We start from the raw sequence: 19,313 nt of genomic DNA, 5'->3' as shown, positions 1-19,313 counted from the left end.
ATGATCTGGCTCCTCTGTGCCTGCATCCCTGCAGGCAGTACACTCCTAGAACTAAGTAGCAGCTGACCTTTTAAACAGGCACACTCTCCAGTGTGACCCATCTACCTGACTAGCCCAACTGACATTTGAGTTTGTAAGCCATGCAATCTAATGTAGCGGTTAAACGTATGCAGTGGACAGGCCTAGGTCTGATTCCTGACTCTATAGGTGACAGCTTAGGCCTCTGAGGGCATTGTGGAAGCCATTGGTAAGAGATCAAATCCCATTTCCACACATGAGGAAATTCTCCAAATTATTTTATTACCTCTGAATATTCTTGCACTGAGGATTTCTAAAAACAAGCTGACCATGGGTTGGTTCTTTGAGATCACCTTCTCATTTACAGATTGGTGATTTGAAATGACTTCTCTTTCCAATTATACTTATTACATCTGGCCCACCTCCAATGTTCCATGATGTAGCACTGTGAGTGGGCTGTCACTCTTTCTGTTTAATACTTGCAAACTCATAGCATGGCCAAGATGATCATTTAGTGGTGAAGGATACAATAACAGGGCCAGGTCACCTCACCTACACCACTCCTGGTGTCAGCTTCCTGGGCTATGGATTCCATTTCAGACCCCAGCATATGCTCAATATCACTTTCAACACAGACCTAAGGTTGGGGAGGAAACATTTCATTGTCAGATACATATTTAAAACTAACAAATAAAATGTTCTCAAGAGACCATTCGTTGGGCCATTTTATTTTCAGGATGCACAGGAAATGTTTGTCTGAACAATTTGAAATAAATGTAATTGACCTTTTAAACACAGAACCTGAGTGATTTAGAGAAAAGAGAGAAACAGTTCAGCTTAATCCTATTAGAATGAATAACAATGGTGACTCTTCTATAAGACCTTTAGCTAATAAAAGCAGAATGTCCCTTCTAATGGTTATTAAAAGACTGGATATATAGAGATATGAAGATGGAAGAATTAGTAGCAGGAGTCCAGTTACCGTATCCCAGAGTGATATCATGAGAGAAGCATGACATTGCTAGGCAACGCTGTGCAGTTAAACAAGTTTTCAGTGGCTCAGTGTGGTAGAGTAGGTAGGAAACAAGATTCTAGAAAAGCAAAGGAAAGAAGGATGAAATTGTTTATTTTAATAGGATGAGGATGGAGGGTATAAAAATATACAAGTTAGTCAGAGCCAAATTTTCAGGATATGAAATGTGAATTCTAAAAAAGAATTCTACAAAAATTAAGAATTCTAGAAAAATAAACATTTCTTTCACCAAATTAAAGATGATTTCTAAAAATGAAGATTGGAGGTATTACCCAAGTATTACGCTTTATATACATTAGATCATGGTAAGAGTCACTGTACCCTTTTACAGGTGAGGAATGAGGTTCAGGAAAGTGAGTCACATGCTCAGGATTAGGAGCTAGAAACAGAAGAAGCCAGGATTTTTTTAATAACTTTTTATTTTGTATTAGAGTATAATTGATTAACAATGTTGTGATAGTTTCAGGTGTACAGCAAAGTGACTCAGTTACACATATACCTGTATCTATTCTTTTTCAAATTCTTTTCCCATCTAGGCCATGACATATTACTGAGCAGAGTTCCCTGTGCTATACAGTAGGTCCTCATTGGTTATCCATTTTTAATATAGCAGTGTGTACATGTCAATCCCAAACTCCATAACTATCTCTTCCCCCTACCCTTCCCCCCTGGTAACCATAAGAAGAAGCCAAGATTTGAATGCACTCTGTGATTCCAAAGGACATGCTTTTCCCATTATTCCATGCTGGGCTCCTCTATTTAAGAATAACTCTAAAATAGTTACTCTTAAATATAATGTAATGTAATATAAAAATAACTCTTAAATGTGACTCTAGCTTTCCTGAGCCTTCAAGATTTCCAACAGGGCAGTATATTTTGCCCTGGAAAACACACTACTGTGAATAGTCAGTTATCATTCATTGTTTCAACAAATACTACTTTCTCTCTCCCAAGCACTGTTCTAAGTATGGGAGATACAATGGTGAAAAAATGAATTTCCTGTCCTCTTGGCACTTAGTTTTAAGGAGCTTGAGAGATTAGCAATAAACTAGTAAAAAAAAAAAAAAAAAAACCCAAAAAAAGGTGATATTATCTTAGGTGGAGATGTATGCTCTAAAGAAAAATAAAGCAGGGCAAACGAGATATGGAAGGGTGGGCTAGATGACAGGGTGATCAGAGTCAGCTTTTCTGAGATGTTTTTGATCTACCTTCTATTACTAAGGAAGACTGTTTAGTGCTTTTTTCCTGCTATTACTCTGTTTTGATTATTTATAAATTCATTTATTCATTTGGTTGGCTATTTGTTTTTGTACTTCTACTGTGAGGAATTGCAAAAATGTATTTGTCTTCTAACTTCTTGCCTTGACCTACAAATGCATTACTCTCCCCAAATGAACATACTGAAACTAGGATTTCAAATGCTTTGAGAGGACCTGCTCCATTTCAGTCATCACCTCCTAACTGGTGCACTGCTTCCACTCCTACCCACCCACTGCCCATTCTCCACACAGCAGTCAGTCATGGTCTTTTAAACACACAAATCAAACCATAGCATTCTTCTGCATGAAACCCTCTGACGACGTCCCATGGAACTTAGAAGAAAATCCACCCTCCTGAATGTAACGCTGTGATCTGGCTTCTGTCTCTTCTCTAACTCCATCTTATACAAACTTTTCTCTGTGTCTTCTATTCTATTATTCGACATTTCTATGATTAGGGATTTTATTGCAACAATGGGATAGGGTGTTACTGAGCTCAACATTCAAATGGGTAATTTTTTTTAATTTTTAAAATTTTTAATTGAAGTAGAGCTGATTTACAATGTGTCAATTTCTACTGTACAGCAAAGTGATTCAGTTATACATATATACACATTCTTTTTCATATTCTTTTCCATTATGTTTTATCACAGGATATTGAATATAATTCCCTGTGCTACACAGTTGGACCTTGTTGTTTATCCATTCTATATATAATAGTTTGCATCTACTGATCCCAAACTCCCAATCCATCCCTCCCCCAACCCCTCCTCCTTGGCAACCACAAGTCTGTTCTCTGTGTCTGTGAGTCTGTTTCTGTTTCATAGATAAGTTCATTTGTGTCATATTTTAGATCGACTGGGTCATCTGAAATATCATTTCAAACTACTTTTTCCTATTCCTCTGTACCAAAAATGAAACAAACAAACAAAAAACATAGAGAATAAAATTCTAGCTCTTTGACTGGAATTCAGAATTCTGCCTCCCCAATCTTACTTCTCACCTTCCTCCCATCATATACCTTTCTTGCCACCCAGACTAACATACGATATGTAATCTATTCATACCTCCCAATTCCCCCCTCTATTCTTTTATTTTTACCTCTGAAATAATTATCCACTCCCTGCCTCTCTCATTTCCAAGTATCTACATCTTATCTAAAGTTTTATTACCTGGCTCAGCTATCATCTCTTCCAATAAAATCTTTGATTCTCCCAAAGGAACAGAAGTTCTTCATCTCTTACATGGTGTGTCTCACTTTCCAATTTGTATTGTAATTTTCTATATTCATATTATTTTTTTCTACCAGTCCATAAATTCCTTAAATTAGGAAGAGTAAATGTTAGCTGTTGTGCTAAACAATCCCATGATCTCAGTGGTTTAACAAGATGAATACTGATTTGTGGCTTGTATCACAATCCAGTGTGATTCAGTAAGGATAGGGTGGAGGGGGTGGGAAAATAGACTGATTTTCTCAGTCACATAGTATTCCAGACTGCTTCTTCCATCCCGTGGCTGTGCCATCTGCTAAGGCCTTGGGATCTTCCACTTAAGACTCTGAATCTGTCTGGTTGCAAGGAAACAAAAAGAGCACAGAGAAGCTGTACTCACTCTAGACAGCCTTGGTCTCATTCATGAGGAGTGGTTGCATGGCTTCACCCTAGTACAAGTGAGCTGGGAGGGTAGGTTTGCAGTGTGCACAGAAAGAATAGGAAATGTCTTTGGTGAGCATCTAACCAGTCTCTGCCACAGTCCCCAACTACAGATTCAATTGGAAACCCCCAAAGACCTACTGTAATGCCTTGAACATTGAATATTCTCAAAATATACCCCCCAAAGGGGGTACTCTGAGGAAGCTTTCTTTCCATATCCTCTAGTCTTGCTTCTCTTGTCAACTTCGGATTCCCTATTCGTCCACATGGAAAAAGTTTGAATTATAGATTTCTAGTTAATTATGCTCTCCTGTTATAAGCAATAGAGTCAGCACCATATACAAAAATTCCTTGACCCAGGTCATTTTCCCTTGTGCCAGCCCGTGGTGTCTGAGATGTACATACTGGAGTCAATCACTTGTGTTATGACATCTAGAGCCAAAATCACACAGATTATATTCTACAAATTACCAAAGTATAATGAAATTAAAAATTAATTAAAAATGAACTTTAAAAATCTATATAACAGTTAAATACTACAAACTTACTCTTTGGTAAAGGAAAAATCATGAAAGAAATTTCAAAACGATTTGAGTAGAATGGCAATAAAATATTGGTCTGGCCAAAAAGTTCGTTCGGATGTTTCTGTGCCATGTTATGAAGAACCTGAATGAACTTTTTGGCCAACACAATACTATTGATACATGCCAATATTTGTAAGTAGCTGAAGCAGTACCTAGGGGAAAATGTGTAACTCTGAATCCATTAACCAATAAAAAAGACATATGACAGAAAGGAAACAACCAGGATGTTAAAAGGGACAGTCCAGGATATTGAAAGAAGGCCACAATGGACAAAACTGTACAGTGTATGACTGTCCCATAAGCCATGTGAACACAAGGGAAAGTAGATGGGAATTAACTGTCTTGCTCAAAAGGGCTAGATGCCAAGGCAAAGAGTCCTCCAGCAAGAAGTTGTAGGATGTATTTCTGAGAGCACAGCTGGGAAGGGTTGGACTATGTCATAGCAGAGCAAGTATCCCTGACCAGGAATCAGAGCAGTGGGAAGAGTCCTTCAGAGCTTCTGAAAAACACACAGAGGTACCTTATGAGAGAGCCTACATTTAGACCCTTGTACCCTAGAATGAACCACCAGCCAAGAGAAGGTTAAGAAAACATCAAAACATCATATAAGTAAAAAGCATTTATTTTGGTTTCTAACCTTTTCTCTAATCTCTCCTTCCATTTCCAACACTAGAGAAACTAGAATTAAAATAATAATGAGGGAGAAGTGAGAAGGCAACAGACCTTCCTCCCACTCAGACTGTAGCCTGACCAAAATCAAGGCTATCAAGAGGGTGAACACCAGATTGATGTGAGACTAAATTTTAAGCCACACTAAATAAGACTGGACTTTTTAATACTTGAAAGTGACCAGGAAATGATGAGAGCTGCCTGAGACCATGCTAAGGGCTGGGAAAGGGAGACTCAGCAGAAAATGTTTGAAAGAAGCAATTGAAAAAAATAATGAAAATGTTTTGTGCTTGTATCTTGCGGAAATTGGGTTGTTCAGTGAACTAGATTTTATTAAAGACAAATGATCTATGCATTCAACTCAAGAAAAAAAATGCAAATGAGTAAACCCAAAGAGATAAAAAGGAAGTAATAAATGTTAGAAATTGATGAAATAAAGAAAAAGAGGGGGAAAATACATTATTAACTGAACCAAGAGCTGGTTCTTTGAAAAGAATAATAATACAAAAAAGTAATGTGACAGATTTGGGGGAACAAAGAAGCAAATAAACAATTAAAAAGAGGAAATAACTACAAAAAATAAGTGATTTTTAGAGTTATGAAAACCACTATGAACAACTGTATTGAGTTACATTTAAAAATATAGATGAAATTATAAGTGACACTGGGAAAACTGGACAGCTAGATATAAAAGAATGAGATTAGAGCATTTCCTCACACCATATAAAAAAATAAATTCAAAATGGATTGAAGACCTGAATGTAGGACCTGAAACCACAAAACTTCTAGAAGAGAACATAGGCAACACTCTTTCTAAATTGTAGCAACAAGTTTTTGGATTGGTCTCCTAAGGCAAAAGAAATAAAAGCAAAAATAAACAAATGGAATGTAATTAAGCTTAAAAGCTTTTGCACAGCAAAGGAAACCATTGACAAAAAAAAAAGACAACCTACTGAATAGGAGAAAATATTTGCAACTGGTATGACCTATAAGGAGTTAATATCCAAAAATATATAAACAGCTTATACAACTCAATACCAAAAAAACAAAGAACCCAACTAAAAGATGGGCACAAAACCTGAATAGACATTTTTCCAAAGAAGATATACAGATGCCCAACAGGCATATGTAAAAATGCTCAACATCACTAATCATCAGAGAAATGCAAATCAAAATCACAATGAGATATAACCTCACACCTGTCAAAATGGCTATCATCAAAAACTCTACAAATAACAAATGTTGGCAAGGATGTGGAGAAAAGGGAACCCTACTACTCTGTTGGTGGGACTGTAAATTGTTGCAACCACTATGGAAACAGTATGAAGGTTCCTAAAAAAAACTAGAAATAGAACCACCATATGATCCAGCAATTCCACTCCTAGGTATATATCTGAAAAACAAAAACAAAAACAAAAACACTAATTCAAAAAGATACTTGCACCCCAATGTTCACAGCAGCATTATTTACAATAGCCAAGATATGGAAGCAACCTAAGTGTCCATCAACAGATGAATGGATATATATATATATATGTATATATGTATATATACACACACATATACACACACACACACACACACACACACACACACACACACACACAATGGAATATTATTCAACCAAGAAAAGAATGAAATTCTGCCATTTGCAAGAATGTGGAAAGAGTATTATGCTTAGCAAAATAAGTCAGACAGAGAAAGGCAAATACTCTAGATTATCTCTTATGTGTTAAATCTGAAAAATAAAACAAAGAAATGTATGTAGCAAAACAGAGACAGACTCATAGAGAACAAACTAGTGTTTACTAGTGGAGAGAGGGAAGGGGGGCAGGGCGAGATAGGGAGTAAGAGACACAAACTACTATGTATAAAATAAATAATCAATAAGGATATATTGTACAGCACTGGGAAATATAATCATTATTTCATAATAACTTTAAATAGAGTATAATATATAAAAATATCAAATAACTACGTTGTATACCTGAAACTAATATTGTAAATCAGTTACACTTCAATTTTTAAAAATTGCTCTCCAAAGATATATACTGGAAACGTCTGAATATGGGGTTATAATTAAAAACAAAATCAAAACAGTTTCCTTTAAAAGAAGTAGAACTCTTAATTCAAACTTGCTGGATAGCTGATAATGCAAGTGAAAATGCTGGCATAAATAGATATTGGGAAGTCTTAGGATTTGAATTTTATCATTCACCATCTGATTACATTCATACTTACAGAAAAATATTAAATAGCAAAAGATTCATTAAAAGCCTAAAAGAAGTCTGTGACAAAAAAAAATCTGGATTAAATTAATAAATATCCTGAAAAAGTGGAAAATGTCAAAATAGGCATATGATGAAATAGAATATATTAATATACTAAAATCATTAAAGAAATTGATGATAATTATTTTAAAAGCTTCCCATCTTCCATAATCTCTCCCAAAACATTTCAGATCCAGATAGTTGTATGAGTGAGTTCATTAAATTTTAAAGAAACAGATAACAATCATATACTCAAGTTTTTCCAGAAAATGTAAAAGTAATAAAAGTTATTCAACCCATTTTAAGAGCTAGTATAACATCTATATTTAAACCACATAAAGTCATAATAAAGTAAGAAAATTTGGGTCAATTTTATTTACAAACATTTATGCAAAAATCCTAGATTAACTAACTAAATTTAATTGCATACTTTAAAAACATTAAGACAAGTAGGGTTTGCTTCCGAAATTCTTAGATGGCTAAATATCAATCAAAATGTAATTTACTACATAATGCATTAAAGAAGACAATTTCCACAGTCACTTTAATATATAAAGAAAAATCATATGATAAATGTAAGACGTTTTGTTTTGATTTTTAAAACCCTCTTAGAAAACGAGAAGTAGAAACTGTCAACTTGATAAAAATAATGATGATAATAGCCTGACAAAAGCTAGAGCAAACATCATACACAGTGTGAAATTTTAAATTTATATCATTTTAGGTTGGGAGAAGAAAAGGGTATGTTCTGTCCTTTCAGTTGTTTAACATGGTGCTAGAAGTCCTGACCAACACAATAAAATGGCATGCAAAGAAAGAGAGAAGGAAAAAGAGAAAGGGATTAGAAGGGATAATACAAATTGGTTACCAATTTTAAGACATAACAAATTATATTATTTACATGAAGAAAAAAAAAAGAATATCAGTAGATAAAACATTAGAACTAATAAGATTTGACCAAAGTAACTAGAGACAAAATCAAGTCCTGAAAACCAGTGGCATTCCTCTTCATCAATAATAACCAGCAAATGACATGACAATAAAAAAAAAATGTCTAGGAATGAAACTAATAAAAGTGCTCAAGACATTAGTGGAGAAAATTTTAAAACTTTTTTAGATGACTTTGCCCACTTTTCCCCAAAATCTTCAATAAATAGAGAAGTATACTTCATTCTTGGAGAGGACAGCATTGTAAACATGTCAACTCCATCAAATGACATATAAATTTAATGTAGTTCCAATACAAGTAACAGTGAGAAATTAAACAAATTTATTCTAAAATTTTTAAGGAAAAATAGACATCCGTGAACCAATACATGGTTAGGCCAATAGCTAACAAGTCATACTTATCAACAGTGTGGTCCTAGCATGGAGTTAACCAAGAGAATAATGGAATATGGTAGAAAACCTAGAAACTGATCCTTTAATATAAGACTCTACTATATGATAGAGGTGGCATCAAATATCGGTGGGAAAGATATTAATTATTTAGAAAATGATGCCAAGAAAAAAAATGTCATATTTCCCACTTCACATATTACATAAAAATAAAACTCTGAATAGATTAAAGATCTAAATGAGAAAGGTGAAATTATAAAATGATACACGTTGAAGTAGGAGACTATTTTTGTTAGTTTGGGACTAGAGAAATATTTCTTTAAATAGACTCCAAAATCACAGGCCATGAAAAGAAAAACTAATAAAATTATATAAAACAAAAGATTTTTGTTTAATGAACATCATTGTCAATGTTAACAGATGGGTGGCAGACTGAGAGAAGATATTTGCAATATCAAAATCTGACAAGAGTTTAACATCCAAAATATACAAAGAATTCCAGAAAATCAGCAAGAAAACTATAAGAAACACAGTGCCTAAATGGCCAAAAATTAAACCAACACAGTTCATAGAAGGTGATTCAAAATGGTCAAGATTAAGTGAACAGGCCTTCAAAGGAATCCTGAAGGCAATAATAATATACCAGATTTTACCCAAAAGATTGACAAAAGATAGGTGTATATGTAAAGTGTTTCTTAGAACATCATAAATTGGAAGGATTCTTACTTTGTTAAAGGAGAGTAACCTGGTATATCCACTGTGAAAAGCTACGTAGGTTATAATTTAGCTGTCCAGTTCCTGAGTAAATAGGCCAAAGAAATTTCCACACCAAGCCCACAAGAATACAAGCCCAAATGGGGTAACAAATACAATCCTACCCTACATCTAGAGTAAGAAAACTGACATTTTGGAACAGTGCTAATGACCATGAGAGTTCACCTCTGTGGTCACAAATACTGGATTCATTCTCCTTTCTACAAACAAAATATCCTCAACCCTCCCTCAAGGGAAAATTTTTTATAGTCTCATCTAATCATGACACCAATTTTTATATCAGTCAGAATAGGATAGGTTTTGTCATAGTAACAGATATTTTCCAAATCTTATTGGCTCATAATAGCGACATTTATTTTTCATCTGTGCTGTTTGTACACTCTATGGCAGGATGGATCTGATCATAATCACTCTAACTCTAGGACCCAGGCTGACAGAGCAGGAATTATCTGGAACATTATTGGTCACAGCAGAGGCAAAGTACATACTACACATATCTCCACCTGGAAGTGATACGTGTCACTTCTGCTCACATTCCAAACAACCACATCAACCAAAGTAATTCACATGACTAAGTCCCAAGCTCAACATAGTGGAGAAGAATAGCTCTCCACAAGAAGGTCAGTTAATGTTGATGAACAGTCATAGTCTACCATATTGGATGTTCATTGCAGTATTGTTCATGGTAGTCAGGAGTTTGAGTTACTCTGTCTACCAGGAAGGGGAACAAATGAACAATATACATACACATCTGTTGCTTCATGTAGCCCTCAGAACTGATAATACATTTCAATATATAAGCAAAGATAGATTTCTCTAAGTACTAAGTTCAAAGTTTAAAAAGAAATAAATTAAATTTATAACATTATATAGTGTGTTTTTTAAAAGCTCATTAATGAAAACATAGTTACATTTTTCAAGAGAAAAACATATCCACTTAAATATATGGAAGCTCAATTGGAAGAAAATACAATACATACATTAGATTGGGGTGGGTATATATGAGGGATAGGGGAATCAAGTGGATATTGGGGGAATCAAGTTGATATTGAGTGATTCATATAAAAATAACAAAATAAAAATACTACTTTACAATGATTGATGCTGGTGTTCCATGTACTGAATATGATCAATTCAATTCTGTTGAATAGACGTTCATTTAAACAGAATTCTAGGGGCTTCCCTGGTGGCACAGTGGTTAAGAATCTGCCTGCCAATGCAGGGGACATAGGTTCGAGCCCTGGTCTGGGAAGATCCCACATGTCGCGGAGCAACTAAGTCCATGAGCCACAACTACTGAGCCTGCGCTCTAGAGCCCATGAGCCACGACTACTGAGCCCAGCACCACAACTACTGAAGCCCGCATACCTAGAGCCCATGCTCCACTACAAGAGAAGCCACCGCAATAAGCCTGCTCACTGCAACAAAGAGTAGCCCCAGCTCGCCACAACTAGAGAAAGCCCATGAGCATCAACGAAGACCCAACGCAGCCATAAATAAATAAATAAATAAAAGAATTCTAGATCCCTCTTAAATATAAATATGTGACTTGAAAGGGATAATTTATTAAATACTATCTAATATGTATACATCCTTTACAATAAACTAGCTGATGTGTTTTTGTCTTCATCAGACTCTTAAGGAAATGATACTTGGGTAATGTAGGGTTTTTTTTTTACAAGGGATAGATCATAAAAATGCCTGGCACAGGGCAGATGTTTAATAAATGGTATTTTTATACATAGAGTGCTTTGCTGTGTATATGTTATCTTATTTAATCATTATAACAAAGTAAAGGATTTTAACTGCAATTTCATAAATGAAGAAACTAATAAGAGAGGAGGTAACTGAGTTGTCCCAAGTTTACAATAACAGCAAAAAGCCAGGTTATAATAGAAATTTCTGACTTGTGGATTTTTTTCAGCTTTATTGAGGCACAACTGACAAATAAAATTGTAAGACATATAAGGTGAACATTGTGATGATATGATTTATGTATACATTATGAAAAGATTCCTCCCATCTACTTAATTAACACATTCATCAGTATATATATGGAGATAGAACACAAGTTGTGCTCTCTTAGAAAATTTCAATTATACAATACAGTGTTATCAGCTATAATCAACCTATCAAAATTCCAATGGCATTTTTCACAGAAATAGAAAGAACAATCCTAAAATTTGTATGAAACCACAAGAGACCCTGAACAGCCAAAGCAATCCTGAGAAGGAAGAACAAAGCTGGAGGAATCACACTTCCTTCAAACTATATTACAAAGCTAAAGAAATCAAAGCAGTATGATATTGTAGTAGAATAGAGAGCCAAGAAATAAACCCATGCATGTATTGTCAATTAATTTACGAAAAAAGAGCCAAGAATATACAATGGGGAAAGGATAGTCTCTAATAGATGGTGTTGTGAAAACTGGACATCCACATGCTAAAGAATAAAACCAGATCCTTACCTTACAACATAAACAAAAATCAACTCAAAATGAATTAAAGATTCAAATTTAAGACCTAAAACTCTAAAAATCCTAGAAAAAAACATAAGGGTAACATTGTTCTTGGCAATGATATTTTTAGATTCAACACCAAAAGTAAAGTCAACAAAAGCTAAAATAAACAAGTGGGACTACATTGAACCAAGATGTGAATTCTTGTATAATTTTCATTTGACTCTTAACACTCAGTCTAACACAAGAAAAAGAATTCTTTGTGGCTCCAAGGAGAATGTGGTTTGAGTCTGGTATTACAAGTGTCTCTAAGTAACCCTCAACCCTCTTTCTTATCAGCTCTCGAGTACTTACCTCAAGGACAGTGCAACTGTAGCCTGGATGGACATAGAAACAACTTCTAGAACACTTATTTTCTACACTCTGTTAAACATCGCCTGAAAATAAAGTTTGTTCTGGTGCAGCTTCCCACAGGCACAATAAAGGCATCACGGTTAAGTAGTTCACAAGCTCAAATACTGCCACACCTTACTAGGGGGAATAAAGTGTATATTACAAACCTTTAAAGGCATGCTGACAAACATTTCGATAGGCAAGAAAATGTTTTGCTTCAACAGAGATAAATATCTTTAAGGCAACATCTACAATAAAATGTTAAATTACGTGGGCCAGGCAAATAATTATAGAATGGCATACAATTTGCAAGGAATAAAAGATAAAAAGATATTGTGTAATGTCAAACTGCGACCCAAGAAAGATTAGGTATTTATTGAAGCATGAGAGAACTTTGAATTATGAATGTATAAGAGATTAAGGTCAAGACAATAAACAATTATGCTCAGGGATTTCCCTGGTGGCACAGTGGTTAAGAATCCGTCTGCCAATGCAGGGGACATGGGTTCGCTCCCTGGTCCATGAAGATCTCACATGCTGTGGAGCAACTAAGCCCGTGCACCACAACTACTGAGCCTGCGCTCTAGAGCCCACAAGCCACAATTACTGAGCTCATGTGCCGCAACTACTGAAGCCCACATGCCTAGATCCCGTGCTCTGCAACAAGAGAAGCCACTGCAATGAGAAGCCCACGCACTGGAATGAAGGATAGCCCCCACTCGCTGCAACTAGAGAAAGCCTGCGTGAGGCAGCAAAGACCCAACACAGACAAAAAATAAATAAATAAATAAATAATTTATTATTTTTTTTTAAAAAACAATTATGCTCTAATAGCCACAGCATGCTGAGGAACAACTAAAAAACTGCAGATGCAACTTATTCCCTTTAAGTGTGCCATCAAAATCTCTAATATTTAAAAGAAAAACTTTTGAGACAATTCTTCTCTATCAGGAGTAGGAAAACCACAGTCCATGGTCTGTTTTGTAGGGCCTGCAAGCTGAGAAGGATTTTTACATGTTTAGGGATTTGTTGAGAAGAAAAAGATGGAGAAGGAAGAGGAAAAGAAAGAAAAGTGACAGGGACCAATATACAGCTTACAAACTATAAGATATTTAGTACCTAACCCTTTCCTAAAAGAATTTTGCTGACCTCTGTTCAAGATCAATGAAAGAACAGGCATGTTTTGCATTGGCAAGGTATAACATGAAAACCCCAGAAGACTAACACAGTTGTATAGTATCTCTTACCCAAAAAGCAGGGTAACAACCTATAGTAAACTAACTTGTTTACTATTGTCTTTGGCTGCTTTTGAGCTACAACAGCAGAGTTGAGTAGTTGTAACAGAGACAGTATGGCCAGCAAAGCTAAAGTATTTTCTATTTGACAACATAAAGTTTGCCAACTCTGTAATAAAGCACAATAGCAAGACTCTTGTCACTTACTTTGTAATGTCCTTTGTATATTGGTAGACTCTGACTTCTCAGAACTGAGGGACACAAAAGCTTTTTCCAAAAGATTTTTAACCATGGTGGCTAAATTCCTTTTATGGTTTTGCCCTTTTGCTTCTCCTGTTCTGTGTTCCATCATGGTGCTCTATTCTTTGTTACTGGAAATACAAATAATTGTGAAGGCACAATCCTTGTTGACACAGACACCAGGCCTTTTGATCACACGGTCGGTAAAATTCAACCAGACATATATTTCTACCTCAGACAATAGCTAAAATTCTTTAGTTACAATATTATACAAATAAGACTTGAGCTGAATAATTCCACTGTGGATAAATTGGTGTGAACATATTGAGAAAAATACTGTAAGAAATATATATATATATACATATATATATATATATATATACATATATACACATATATATATAGCTCAACATGGGTTTTGTTGAGGACATTGTCGTTTAAATCATATTATTACATCATAGAATATCTCCTTTAAGGGTTTTGTATGAGGATGCTTGAGAAAATGTCTTAGAATTTGGTAATCGGCCTGATTTTATTGTGTGGACAAAGTGTATATGATAACTGATTCTTCCATTTATCAATTTGTCACCTCTCAGCTCTAAATTCACCCTTCATTGCCTGCTATGCAAAAATGGATGTGGGCCCTTTTAACATGTTTCCTTTGCCAACTGGCATATTATTAGGCTTTGTCAATAGAGGGCACTGGAGGGACATTGCAGGGGGAAGGTTTTTGCTTTCATGTTCTCAGGTTCTTTCAGGTTCTCAGCAGGCTCCTGAACAAGGGCACATGGCTTCCTTAGTGTCCAGCAACTGTAGCAACACTCTTGCCACTAACTATGTAATGTCCTTTTTTATATTGGTCAGCTTCTCATCACCAGACACCTCAGCATGTACAACTTCTCCAGTGTGTGACAGCAAGAATGATCCACTGGCCAGCAGCTTCCCTCTGTATCCCTCTCAAGCTGTGGCTGGTGAGATATGTTCCCATGTATATCTTTCCTGGGCACTCTAGAGAACAGATTTTCTGGCAACTTCCAAAGGACATATGGCCAGCAGCACATTGACCATCCACAGAGCCACACCAGCCCTCTCCACAAGGACTGGATCTCAGCCCTGGGGTAAAGAAGGAGGTATCTTCCTTAAGTGCTCTATCTCAGCCCAGAAGGTAATGTCTGCTCCTTATATATGCTGTTCCTATATTCTTTAGTTGCTCTCTACTTTTCTTACTACCCAATGCCTTTTTACTCCAACCTCTAGGTAGAATTAATAATTCTTTATATTAAACTTTCTCTGGTAAAATTACTCTGTGCTTTCTTTCTCTCTTCATTGGACTCAGACTAATACACTAATTGTTTCTCTTATTTGTTTGGGTACTGGAAATTTCAGAGTTAAGTGCCTATGCACATGTGTTTTTATCGACTTACATACATTCACACATACACTCATATAATGTATAATTTAATATATTGAAATTCTTTTATATCTGGTTATATATTCTATACTCTTTAAAAAAATGAATTACTTTGAATACGATTTGTGTGCTTACTATGACACATTGTATGATGCAAGTATTAAATTACTAAACAAATATATCTGAGAAGTTGTGCTAAATATAATTAATTATAAACATATTAATATATGCTTAGTTTTGACCACCAATCCCTGAAAAGTTGATAATCCAGGAATGACTATTTAAGGATTTTAGTCCTGCCTCTAGGGCTGCCGTATCACACAGTTGCCTCTTGTGCCTTGAAATCTGGATTCATTAAAGTCTTCTGACTCACTGTTGTGGCTCTTTCTAACACTGAGTTCACATATGTTCTTACCACCCGCTTTGTGCTAGTGGCACCTGCTATGGCTGCCTTGACTACAGCCTTCTCATCTGCATGAGCAGTTCTGTTTCCTACAGGAAACCCTGTCACTTAGACAGGAAAAGGAATGGATTTCTCCAAGAATGCTGAGAGAAAAACCATCACCAAAGAATAAAGCAAACATGCTTCTTTGGTGTTTCTTGCCTCTCCTTATAATATACCCCTGGGTACAAGAAAGGAGCCATCTCTCAAAGTTTCACCTTTCTTGCTGTCGACACTTTAGGAAAGGAAATACCAAGGAACCTTTTAAGATCACCAAATTCAGCAGTAGTATAGTTGGAAAATCTAAATATTGTGCCTGAGAGGACATCAGGAGATTGGGGTAGTCCTGAATACATCTACCTCTAAGTCATCAATTAAAACTAAGTACTAGCTTATAATCAAAAACAAGGATATGGATCTCAGCATTTCAAATATCTAAAATTGGAAACTATATGTCCTACACTAGACAGTTAGTGGAGTAAGTCATGGTTTCTTCCCACAACACACAGGCAAACCATTATTAAAACCGAGTCACAGAAGACTATTGAATAACATGAAGAAATGATCTTCATGCATTATTAGGTTAAAACAAAAGCTGTTACGAGGCAATGAATATAAATTTTATTTTTAAACATATGTATACCTGCAGACACCCACATATACTCAGACAACCTGTACAGGTGAATCAAAAAAATGTGGGGCTTCTCTGGTGGCGCAGTGGTTGAGAGTCCGCCTGCCGATGCAGGGGACGCGGGTTCGTGCCCCGGTCCGGGAAGATCCCACATGCCGCGGAGCGGCTGGGCCCGTGAGCCATGGCCGCTGAGCCTGTGCATCCGGAGCCTGTGCTCCGCAACAGGAGAGGCCACAACAGTGAGAGGCCCGTGTACTGCCAAAAAAAAAAAAAGAAAAATGTGGATGGTTCTCTACTCTGGGTTATAGAACTATGAGTGACTTGTACTACCCCGCTGTGCTTTTCTGAAATCTTCAAGCTTTCTATAATAAATCTGAATTCTTTCCATAATTAGAAAAAATACACATTTTTTAAAAGGCACAGAAATGACTGAATCAGCCAAAATTTGCAAATACAGGGAAAACCTATAATTCCAGATATAGTTATGGAATAGAAGTGCTCCACTGTTTGGTTTTCTTGGTATTTATTTTAAAAAAAATACTTCCTGATTAAGATTGGTTGCTGATCTCATCAAAGCAGGGAACAAAAGTAATCTCTAGAATCAAGACTTTTAATCAGTTAGTTTCAGTTAATCAGTTATTCAACAATATAAGTCCCTGAGAGTACAGTCGCATGGAGATGGTTTTAGCCAATAGATATATAGATAGATTAGATAGATAGATGATAGATAGATAGATAGATAGATAGATAGAAAGATAGATAGACAGATGTAAATGATAGACAGACAGATAATGTCCAGTAATATATTTGTCATGGATTTAAAGAACAGGAAATTAGTGTTTTTAAAAGATTCATCTCCTCCATGCAGGCAGTGTTGCATTCACCTAACCAGAGATTTTCTTCATATGTAAAAGAGAGATAAAAATAGCCATGGAAATGAGTAAATGAATGCTAATATATAGAGATGAAATATTAAAGTAGTTAAGTTGCTCCTGTTAGGAAATTGTGTTTGGGGTTTAAAGAGATATGCATCATTCTCTGTCTTTTGCTATTTTCTATTTCATCATCTTCTTATGTAGTAACTAATCTTAATTGAGTACCTATAATGAAACGCCAGATATTCAGCTAAGCATTTTAATAATAATAGTTACTATATTATTATTAGATATAATAATATATTCTATATTATAATACAATAATATATTATATTATAAAATAATAATATATATTATATAGTAATAATTACTACTAACAATAAAAACAATAACTACTACTGTTACTATTTTTCAAGTGTTTACAATATGCCAGCCATTTTGAAAAGCACTTAATCAATACCATTTAGTGTTCTAAACTTTCCTATGAGGTAGGCATTGCTATTTTCAGAGGAGGAGACAGAAGATCAGAGAAATTGTGTGACTTGCTGAAAATCACAAGTAAGTATCTATAGCAGTATTTAAATGAAGATATTTTTACAAACAGTTCATATAGCTTAATATCAAAAAAACAAACAACCCAACCAAAAAATGGGCAAAAGACCTTAAGGGACATTTCTCAAAGAAGACATACAGATGGCCAACAGGTACATGAAAAGACACTCAACATCGCTAATTATTAGAGAAATGCAAATCAAAACTACAATGAGGAATCACCTCATACCAGTCAGAATGGCCATGATAAAAATGTTTACAAATAATAAATGCTGGAGAGGATGTGGAGAAAAGCGAACCCTCCTACACTGTTGGTGGGATTTTAAATTGGTACAGCCACTATAGAGAACAGCAAGAAGGTTCTTTAAAAAACTAAAAATAGAATTACCATATCATCCAGCAATCCCACTCACGGGCATACATCTGTAGAAAACTCAATTCAAAAAGATGCATGCACCCCAATGTTCATAGTAGCACTGTTTACAATAGCCAAGATATGGAAGCAACCTAGGTGTCTATCAACAGATGAATGGTTAAGGAAGATGTGGGGTATATATACAATGAAATATTACTCAGCCATAGAAAGAATAAAATAATGCCACTTGCAGCAATATGGATGAGCCTAGAGATTATCATACTAAGTAAAGTAAATCAGACAGAGGAAGACAATATCATATGATATCACTTATTTGTGGAATTTTAAAAAATATACAAATGAAGTTATTTACAAAACAGAAACAGGCTCACAGACATAGAAAACAAACTTATGGTTACCAAAGGGAAAAGGCGGGGGAGGGATAAATTAAGAGCTTGGGATTAACAGATACACACTACTATATATAAAAATAAATAAACAATAAGGTCCTACTGTATAGCACAGGGAACTATATTCAATATCTTGTAATAACCTATAATGGAAAAGATCTGAAAAAGTATAGATATAGATATATATAACTGAATCATTTGATTAACCCCTGAAATGAACACAGCATTGTAAATCAACTATACTTCAATAATAATAATAAACAGAAGATGTTCTTGATTCCCAGGTCTGCTCTCTTTCCACTGTCCTAAGCTACTGATTTTCACAGGGCTCAGTGCTTTGGGGTAGCCTTGGAGATACTCAAACTAGGCATTTGAGTTTCTTAAGCCCATAGATGTAAGGAACATTGGCAGAAATGAGTTATCAAGGACTCTATTAACATTGGTTGAAATAACAAAAGAATGATACAAAGGGAAAGATGGGATGGGAAATATAATCAGACTCTACCCTTATTTTCCAGGTCTATGGAGGCTAGGGAGGGGTAGTGGTTTTTGTAATTATTTTGGACCCTAGCACTGATAGCATAGTATTATCCAGGCTTACATTGCTTTATGAAGTCAGAAGTGTCTTGAAGAGATAGCTGTAGCTAACCCTTTCTGTTCAAAGTAGTGAATAGTGTAAACATTATTGTTGAATGAAAACTGAATTCAGTTAGA

Source organism: Lipotes vexillifer, unplaced genomic scaffold, assembly GCF_000442215.2.
Source record: "Lipotes vexillifer unplaced genomic scaffold, Lipotes_vexillifer_v1.1 scaffold5, whole genome shotgun sequence".
NCBI lineage: Eukaryota > Metazoa > Chordata > Mammalia > Artiodactyla > Lipotidae > Lipotes > Lipotes vexillifer.
This window is presented reverse-complemented; position numbering follows the sequence as displayed.